Source organism: Nematolebias whitei, chromosome 2 (genome assembly GCF_014905685.2).
Source record: "Nematolebias whitei isolate Nwh7 chromosome 2, NemWhi1, whole genome shotgun sequence".
Taxonomy (NCBI): domain Eukaryota; kingdom Metazoa; phylum Chordata; class Actinopteri; order Cyprinodontiformes; family Rivulidae; genus Nematolebias; species Nematolebias whitei.
Window position 1 is genome coordinate 5,767,379 of NC_056499.1, and position 10,085 is coordinate 5,777,463.

The 10,085-nt window shown below is 41.7% G+C and overlaps 1 protein-coding gene across 2 annotated transcripts in view; it reads right to left on the reverse strand.

Annotated features, from left to right (window-relative positions):
• ap1g1 (adaptor related protein complex 1 subunit gamma 1) overlaps positions 1–5,780 on the reverse strand; it is a 24,722-nt gene extending 18,942 nt beyond the window's left edge. For both annotated transcript variants that reach the window (XM_037689642.1, XM_037689631.1), the window contains exon 1: positions 5,678–5,780. The gene's annotated coding sequence lies outside the window, so the exon portion shown is untranslated. The remainder of the gene's footprint in view (positions 1–5,677) is intronic.
• Between the last annotated feature and the right edge of the window lie 4,305 nt (positions 5,781–10,085).

A 10,085-nucleotide genomic window follows, 5' to 3' on the forward strand; every position in this document is an offset into this window, starting at 1 on the left:
AGCACAGTGTCATGATTTCAGCTCCCTGCCTCCTCTGCTCTTTGCCACCTGCAAGCGCTCTTGGCCACGCCCACTTCTCCTTCTCCACTTCTGATCAGCTGATCAGCTGCAGCAGGAAGTTTATCCTGCAGTACGGGCTGCACAAAGCTGCAGCAGGTGCTAAAAAGATTTAAATAATCTATTTTAAATAAAAATTGCATTCCGATCGTGCGGCTCATCCATCAATCAGCCAATTGTGTCGTGTTCAATCTTATTTTGAAAAACCGCGATAGAGCTGTACTGTGAACAAACCACGAAGTAGCGAGGGACTACTGTACACACAAACCAACAGCTTATTTTTTTTTATATATGTAGATTTCTCTAGAGTAGATTGTGTCTATATTAGTTTAAAAAATAAAAAACAACACCTACGCTGTGGCACGATGAAGCTTTTGACCTTGAAAGGCGCAACATTTTCATCAAGTGCTGTTTATTTGACCAGAATTAAAAGAGCAGAGGCAAATGAGAACAGCAAGGGAAATCCGATTCCTGGAACAGCGTGCGTGTCTGAGAGCGCACAAGAAACTGCCAGGCTTAAATATTCACGAGCGCAGCATGCTTAGTTGTGAAAACACGTCTTCGTGCGTTTCTTTGTGAACACTAAGTTTCAACCACTGGCCGACAAAAAGATTGCAACTAATTAATTTTTAGGTCGTCTTGGCACAAAGTTCAGAGACGCCCATAATCACTACAGCAGCCATGTCAGTCTGAGGAACAGGCATCTGTACAGCCGTGAGGACAGACCAACAACATTCATGGGTCTTTTTGAAGCGTTTTCGTTTTAGAGCATTAAAAACATGGACATGCTCTGCAGCATCTCCGCTTAATTCGTCAGGAAGGTGCTCTATTGCGATATTTGAAATACAAAGCCAGCTATGTATTCTACGCAACAGAAAATCAACAGCCAAGAAAATGAAGCAACAGTGGACAAACGTGAGCGTACCGTCTCACGTTTCTTGCAGTTTCCTTTTAATATTGCCTGTTGTGGTTTGGAGACGGATAGGTGCCGCACACTGAGCTGCACATTGTTCGCAACTTTATGAACATTGTTAAATCTGTAAAAATCACTCCCTGGTCTTTGTAGATTCTGCAGAAAACGACACGTACAAATCTGATTTACAAGAAGTATCGTAAAATAGACGCATTATAAGATGCCTTCATAAACAGCTCTCGTCCAACAATCATAAGAACATTAATAAGATCGTTTTGTGCAAAAAGGAAAAAACAGATCCGAGTAACCGATCTCTCCCCTGCAGTCCTCAGAATATTGTTCCAACATGTCCTGGAGGAGACATTTAAAGTGACAGAGTCTTTGAGGAATCTTTCTGATTGTGATCAACCCAACAGGATCTCTGCTGGTTTTACGGCACCAGTCTGGAACATCTATCGACCGGCACCGGCGTCATTTTGGTTGAAAGGGAGCAACTGTCACAAATGTTAAGGTTATACGATTATTCGCTCTTTAGCCATTTTGACATTAAGTTTTTATTCCTCGTTTTACTTTTGACGCGTTCAAAGTGATCAGTTGATGCTTTTTGGCTCCCCCTTGTTTTGTGGCCTCTACAGGTGACATTCTGCAATTCTGCTCTGTAGTGTCCAAAACAGATTACCGTACAAGTCGCATCCGTCCAAATACGTTTAATAAAGTGGAAAAAACAAAACAAATATGTCGCATCTATTATGCGTCACCACTGACATCCCGGAAAAGTGTGTAAAAATCGATGGGCTGCCAAATGGCGCGGGAGGACCCTAACAAGAATTTAACAAGATTAACACTTAAAAACAATTATTTGTTTGCTCGACGTTAAAGTGAAGGCGTGTCTCAGTTGAACCGTTCCTTAATAAATGCACTTTAACGATCAAATCGGCTGCATTTCACCGGGGCGGTGCGGTGAAATGCAGCCGATTTGACGTTTGCTCCATGAGTGAGACAAGGTGGCTCGGTATGGCAAGACAAGCATCTCATTAATAGCCACTTTTACCTATTAATGAGGCACTTGGCTTGCTATATCGCATCTAGCAGCTGAAAATGAGTGTTCAATATTTTCCATGCCGGAATGAATGAAAGTGTCAGATCTCAGCCAAAAGTTAGTTATAAATATGGGGGGGAAGAGAGACTAATACATCACTTCGCTGTATAAGTTGCAGGCGTGCTAATTTATGCAAAAAAAAATGCAACTTGTACAGCGAAAAATACGGTAATTTTTCTTCTTTGTTAACCTGTTGGAAAAAATCGATTTCCATTTCGAAGAACGTTAACGCTTCCGTTCCGCCTGAAGCCCTGCCAAGGATTTAGAAATAACTTAAAATATTATGGGCAATTCCCCCCACACGGTGTTGATGAAAATCAACCGTCCTGTCGACGCGTTGGAGTCTTGAAGCGAGTCCGACCAACAGGGAACAAAATCTCCCCAACATCCGATCAAATCAAAGGACCATTTTTAATATTATACCGGTTTAATGAGAAAAATAAAACGTTGAGACAGAGAGGAGAAAAGATATTTTTGTTGAATAATGTGGTGGGTTGTGGCGAAACGGAGAATCCACTTTGATGAAAGAGAAGGTGGACGTCAAGGCCACACTTTAATAAAACCAGAGACCTGCCGTCTGTCCCAACACCGTTTAAATGACCTCGGCTGAACGGACCCGGTGTTTGGCTCCATGTATCCCGACTCTTGCTGTGCTTATAATCACCATCCAAGGTAAGCATTGATGAGAGCTGATTAAATTACTGTTCCGTATTCCCCATACATTAACTTACTGCTGCCATTTCATACTCCGGCTCAATTCTAGAAAAATAAAATGAGCTCCAGAGACTAAACTCAGACAAGAGACAGACGATGGGCAGCAGAGCATAATTATATTCAATAAGCTGTTCGTGTATTGTGCTCCTCTTCAATGCAAACATCTAAAATAGAAAAGTGTTCATGTAATATTTATACGTGAAACAGCAAACTGATCACGACAAACGAAAAGCTGCGTCAAAATATCTGAACGCATGTGGAGGTTCACAGCAAACACTTGGGAAACATAAAAAACAAATAAAATAAACAAAAGCTTAATTTAGGATCTCCGACTGATCAAACTTTATAGAGTTTTACATTTCTCCTAACAGGCAGGTACACAAAACCACGACAAACAGCTTTTATCTAGGGATGTATTTCGCAAACACTGTGAAACGCTCAAAACAAAAACTTCCTCTTCAACGTTTTAAGCCTCGATTAGATTCGAATAACCGGCAGAAGAAGTTTGGTTCAGTTGAGAAAAGTGTTGCTCAAGTTGCTGGTTAATTATTAGCAGCGCTACAAGTTCGCATTCTTGATTTTGATTTTCCACGAAGAAACGTTACTTTGATATTTTCAAACCGTTGTTGGTCAGCACAGATACGTCGTCACCTGCTCGTCTAAACGGGTCAAGGAGGTTTAAGGTTTTAATGCTCGCCGCCTTTTTATCTCCAAATGTGGAGGGGGGCGACCTCACGAGGCTTAAACAGACGCAACAAACTGAAACGGGATTCGTCTGCGCACATAAAACTGTGAACGTTCATTTTGACGGACATCATGTGACCTAAACCAAACTCCACTGTACGCGCGGTCTTTTTGTGCCATTTTCAGTTTACAACAGTTTGGAGCATCAGGAATTCATTCAGTCAGATAAAGAGCAGTGGACACGAGTGAATGTTTCAACTATAAGAGTCATAATTACTCACGTTTAGGTTTTATTTCCTTAAAAAAATAAAATCTGAATCAAACAGAAATGTTATATCCCTTAAGGGTTTGACTGATTGTTTTTTTTTTTTACCTACGCCCATCTTCAAACATCAGGGCAGCTAATATTAATATATAAAGCTCATTCTTTTTGCCTTTTATCTCATTTTTAGTCCGTTTTTATCGCAATTTATTAGTTAAAAAAAGAAAAACAGAACTAGACGTCCTTCCAGATTCAACCTGAAGCATGTTGTTGTTGACAGGTCTGTGGAGCGATACAGTTACTAACTGAATAAAAAGTCCCCTGGCTTTAAAAGGCACCCCCAAATGCAAAGAGGAAATGGACGTAAGGGTATGTCACGAGAAATGCACACCTCAAAAACACACCTGCTACTATTCTCAGGCGTGAACAGTGACCGTTATATTTAAAAGTGGCAACAAAAACCAAGTTAGTCGGCCCAACAACGTTCTGATACCTATTTTTAATGTCAAAAGTCTCTTTGCAGCAACTCCAAACCCTTTCATTCAGTTTGCAACACTTTGCTGAGCGTTAAAGATTTAGTCGCCAAACTCAACAAAAGCACTTCACCGTGGATTATTATTATTATTTTTTAATTTAATGACAGGAAGCTAAAAACTTTGAAGAGGAGCTTTGTCCAACTCTCGCAGGGATGTAAAACCCACTTACAACAGGGAACTGAAATTAAAACCTAATTTCAAACTAAGGACCAATTTTAGAATTGACTCAAGTTAAAAAATACTCAACATCTTGTCTTGATTGCAGGTTCCTCAACAAGACAAGAGTTTGGTCTCATTTGACGTTCCCTGCTGCACTTTTGACAGAATAACCAAAGATTATAGAAACAAATTCAAGTGACTAAAGTATTTTACGTTTATCATCTTGGGGGGCCAGACAAGACGTCAACGAGGGCCACATTTGGCCCCCGTGCCTCGACTTTGACACATGTATCAGTAATAATGTGACAGCCAGGTGCTATAATAAGCAAATAAAAGGCACAAAATGTACAAACCAACAATTATAATTACTGGAACAACCACCGTCAGCACAATTAAATGTCTGTTCCAGGTGATCGCACAGATTGATAGAAATGGTTGTCTCACTTTTTCACTTCCCTGACATGAACCTGCTTGAGATGCAGCAGGTGACACCAACATGATTCTGCTGCAACAATCTTGATTAAACACCAAAATTACTTTTCTCATAAAACTTTAGAGAATCCAACTCCTCCCCTAAAGAAGCTTCCTGGAAAGTAGTTCTTGGATATCCAAGTCTTACCTTATTAAAAAAAATAAAAAGTTTACATTTGAACAATGACACAAAGTTTACTCCCAAACAAGCCATGAAACGTCTTGGGATTCAATTAGCACACCTATCAAAACTGAGCCCAACCTGGATATGAACCAGGAACTAAAAAGGACAAAGTATCATTGAATGTGGTGTGACCATGGCTGACATTTAAATTAGAGTTCACATCATCAGCATTAGTGCAGAATTGTCTAAAAAGGGGCATTAAGTCTAATCACCGATTGATCAGGACATGGTGCAGTTTAGGCCTTGAAGCGTTTGGATTATCAAGCTAGCGAGTAGCGTTAGCTAACTGACACACTACGGAAACAACGGAGGTAGCCGCTTACACTCGCGTTTAAAACTGAATATATCAACTGTAACACTGGTGTAACAAGTTGTCACAAAGTGTACGAGTGGGCGAACAGTCGCACCGCTGCTCTAGCACATAGCTAGCCTGAGCTAAGTTAGCTGCTGACAGGCGCAGCCCCGGTGCACCGAGGGGCTGCCGCTTCCTATGCAGCGCTAACACAAGCGTTCACACAAGCAAACCACGAATACATATGGACAGGCAAAACAAGTTTTCCACATTTATGACGACATGCTATTCCTTCGATGTACTTACAAGCCGTAATAATGCCAGAAAAGAACTGGAATCGTCTCTATTAGCAATGAAGGGAGGAACACACCAGACATGCAAAATGGTGGCTACTCCAGCCTCAGCACATCTACCGCAGGCGGAGGGTTACACTGACAAGGGTTGGTAGAGGAAGGGTATGGAAAGACAATTTATCATATAAGATTTAGGCAGGGTCTTAGAAAATTTATTTTTTCCAGTTAAATTTAACATTTTAATTGCTACAGAACACCATACAAGAAGCCGAATGAGAAAAAAAACTGTTACAGAAGATCATATATATAAATCCCCAACAAGTGTCAAAGAACACAATTTGGAAAGGGAAACGTGTCGTGAGACAGAGGGAGAACAGGAAAATCAAGAATGTAGGAATGAAGGTGGCAACTCTTAAATGTGGAGAAAATGACAAGCAAATGTAGAGAGCTGGCTGACATGATGCAGAGAAGGAAGGTAAATGTTTTATGTGTCCAAAAGACAAAGGGCAGCAAGGCTCGCAGCATTGGAGCAGGGTTTAAACTGTTTTACCATGGTGAGGATAGAAATAGAGAAGGGGTGGTCCTGAAGGAGGAGTTGGCAAAGAATGTAGTAGAGGTGAAAAGAGTGTCAGAGAGGGTGATGTGTCTGAAGGTATACAGAGAGGAAAATGAGTATTTGAACACCCTGCAACTTTGCAAGTTCTTCCATTTAGAAATCATGGAGGGGTCTGAAATTTTCCTGTTAGGTGCATGTCCACTGTGAGAGACATAATCTAAAAAATAAAAAAAAAATCCAGAAATCACAATGTATGATGTTTTAAATAACTTATTTGTGTGTTACTGCTGCAAATAAGTATTTGAACAGCTGCCAACCAGCAACAATTCTGGTCCTCAAAGACCTGTTAGTCCTCCTCTAAAAAGTCCACCTCCACTCCACTTATGATTCTAAATCAGAAGCACCTGTTTGAGGTCGTTAGCTGCATGAAGACACCTGTCCACCCCACACAATCAGTAACACTCCAACTACTAACATGGCTAAGACCAAGGAGCTGTCCAAAGACACCAAAGACAAAACCCTAGACCTCCACAAGGCTGGAAAGAGCTACGGGGCAATTGTCAAGCAGCTTGGAGAAAAAAGATCAACTGTTGGAGCAATTATTAGAAAATGGAAGAAGCTAAACATGACTGTCAATCTCCCTCGGACTGGGGCTCCATGCAAGATCTCACCTTGTGGAGTATCAGTGATCCTAAGAAAGGTGAGGAATCAGCCCAGAACTACACGGGAGGAGCTGGTCCATGACCTGAAGAGAGCTGGCACCACTGTTTCCATGGTTACTGTGGGTAATACACTAAGACCTCACAGTTTAAAATCATGCATGGCACGGAAGGGTCCCCTGCTTAAACCAGCGCACGTCCAGACCAGTCTGAAGCTTGTCCATGACCATTTGGATGATCCAGAGGAGTCATGGGAGAAAGTTCTGTGGTCAGATGAGACCAAAATAGAACTTTATGGTCTTAATTCCACTCGCTGTGTTTGGAGGACGAAGAATGATGAGTACCATCCCAAAAACACCATTCCTACTGTGAAGCATGGGGGTGGAAGCTTCATGATTTGGGGGAGTTTTCTGCACATGGGACAGGACGACTGCACTGTATTAAGGAGAGGATGACTGAGGCCATGTATTGAGAGATGTTTGGGAACAACCTCCTTCCCTCAGTTAGAGCATTGAAGATGGGTTGTGGCTGGTTCTTCCAACATCACAATGACCTGAAGCACACAGCCAGGAGAAGCAAGGAGTGGCTCCATAAGAAGCACATCAAGGTTCTGGAGTGACCTAGCCAGTCTCCAGACCTAAACCCTATAAAAAAATCTTTGGAGGGAGCTCAAACTCAGTGTTTCTCAGCGACAGCCCAGAAACCTGCTGATCTAGAGAAGATCTGTGGAGGAATGGACCAAAATCTCTGCTGCAGTGAACCTGGTGAAGAACTACAGGAAACCTTTGACCTCTGTAACTGCAAACAAAGATACTGTACCAAATATTAACATTGATTTTCACAGGTGATCAAATACTTATTTTCCTTACTGTAAGTAGAAGGTCTGATGCTAAATGTTGTCAAGGGTTATGCTCCACAGGTTGAATGTGATGATGAGGAGAAAGATACATTTTGGAAAGATCTGGATGAAGTGATAGAGAGTATTCCCAGGGAGGAGAGAGTGGTGATGGGAGCAGACCTGAATGGACATGTTGGTGAAGGAAACAGAGGGGATGAGGAAGTGATGGGTAGGTTTGGTGTCAAGGAAAGAAACCAGGAAGGACAGATGGTGGTGGATTTTTCCAAGAGACTGGAAATGGCTGTAGTCAACACAAATTTCAAAAGGAGGAACATAGAGTGAGCTATAAGAGTGGAGGAAGGATCGACTACATTCTGTGTAGAAGAAGAAACCTGAGGGAGACTGGAGACTGTAAGGTTGTGGCAGGGGAGAGCGTGGCCAGACAGCATCCGATGGTTGTGTGTAGAATGACTGTTGTTGTGAAGAAGAGAAAAAGAGTGTGTGCTGGTGCCCATTTTTAAGAACAAGGGTGATGTACAGAGTTGTAGCAACTACAGGGGAATTAAGTTGATGAGCCACACGATGAAGATCTGAGAGATCTTGTTGTGGAAGCAAGACTTGGACGAGAGGTGACTATCTGTGAGCAGCAGTATGGGTTCATGCCAAGAAAGAGCACCACAGATGCATCTTTGCTTTGAGAATGCTGATGGAGAAGTACAGAGAGGGTCATAAAGAACTCCATTGTGTCTTTGTGGATTTAGAAAAAGCATCTGACAGAGTGCCGAGGGAGGAGGTGTGGTGTTGCATGAGGAAATCTGGGGTGACAGAGAAGTGTTAGACTGGTGCAGGACATGTGTGAGGACAGCAGGACATGCATGAGGACAGCAGGACGTGTATGAGGACAGCAGGAGAGTGGTGAGATGTGCTGGAGGAGTGGTGAGGAGTGACAGATAGCTTCAAGGTGGAGGTGGGAGTGCATCAAGGATCGGCTCTGAACTAGTTGCATTCGGACCTAAAAAATCCAGCCAGGCCTGACCTGAACTCGTTTGGGTTTTTTTTCTGAGCATGGATTGTTTATTTACAGTATTCACATTTAAACTGTTTATTGACACAACAGGTGATGAGCATGAGTGTGCTTGCAGCGGAGAAGTGGGCGTGGCAGAGAGCGGAGATCATGACAGGCTGCAGGAGGGAGGTTCTCCCTGCACCTCTGGGCTGCACACTGAGACCGCAGGCGCTAAATAATTTTAAATAATTCATTTTAAATGAAAATTCCATGCCGCTCGTGCAGCTCATCCATCAATCAGCCAGTTGTGTGTCATGTCCAATCTTACTTTGAAAAACCGCGAAAGAGCGAGTCCGCGCAAGTCGAACCGCGAAGGAGCGAGGGACTACTGTATAACCAGTATGAATAAATATTTCAGAACAATCTAATATAATGTAGAAAAAAACATTTAAATCTTTTTTTTTTTCCTAAAACTGCGTAGTAAACATGTAATTAGAAATATCCAGTGTTCATAATAGGATTTGCTACAAAGCATTTTCAAATGTCAGTAACCAGAATAACACATATCATCAATGCAATTAAACACAGCTATGCAAAATTTGGGTTAAATTATTTGTAAAAAATTACAAGATGTAAATTTAACAGACATCAAATTACCGGTAGGTTCAACTTGTGACATATTCTTAGAGGTGTAAAATGCAAGTTTACACTTAGGAAGTGTGTTTTTAATATCCATATACCGGTAATGATGATTCTAGATAGGAACAATGAACTCAAAGCTCAATGTGCACAAATGGGAAAAGTCCCATGTTTGTTCTAGGAGGAGTACCGTTTGAAATATTTCAAATATTGATTATGGTAAATGGACTGTACTGTACGTGCACTGGACTGTACTTGTATGGCACCTTTTTATCTTATCAAGACTCAAAGCGCTCTACAACCTCAATCTGTGCACACAGCACTCTATTATACCTCTACAAAGATAATATGAATCTGTAGAGACTAATCAGAGCTTTAGATCACATTCACACACATATGGGACACACATCGGAGGCAATGAGGGCTTCAGTGTCTTGCCCAGGGACACTTCAGCATGTGACTGCTAGTGGAATCGAACCCCCAACTTTCCCATTGGAAGATGACCACTCTAACCACTCAGCCACAGCTTCCCCCAATGGATTGAACAAAAAGCAAAAATGTTCTTGATGACTAAGAAAAATAGATCAGTGGAGATATTTGTGACATAAATCAATTCTAGTCTTTACATTTCAAAAGGAGTATCAACAAGCTGCTGATCAGTTTCATGTTGCTGCTAATCAGTTTAATGCTGCTGCTGATCAGTTTCATGTTGCTGCTGATCAG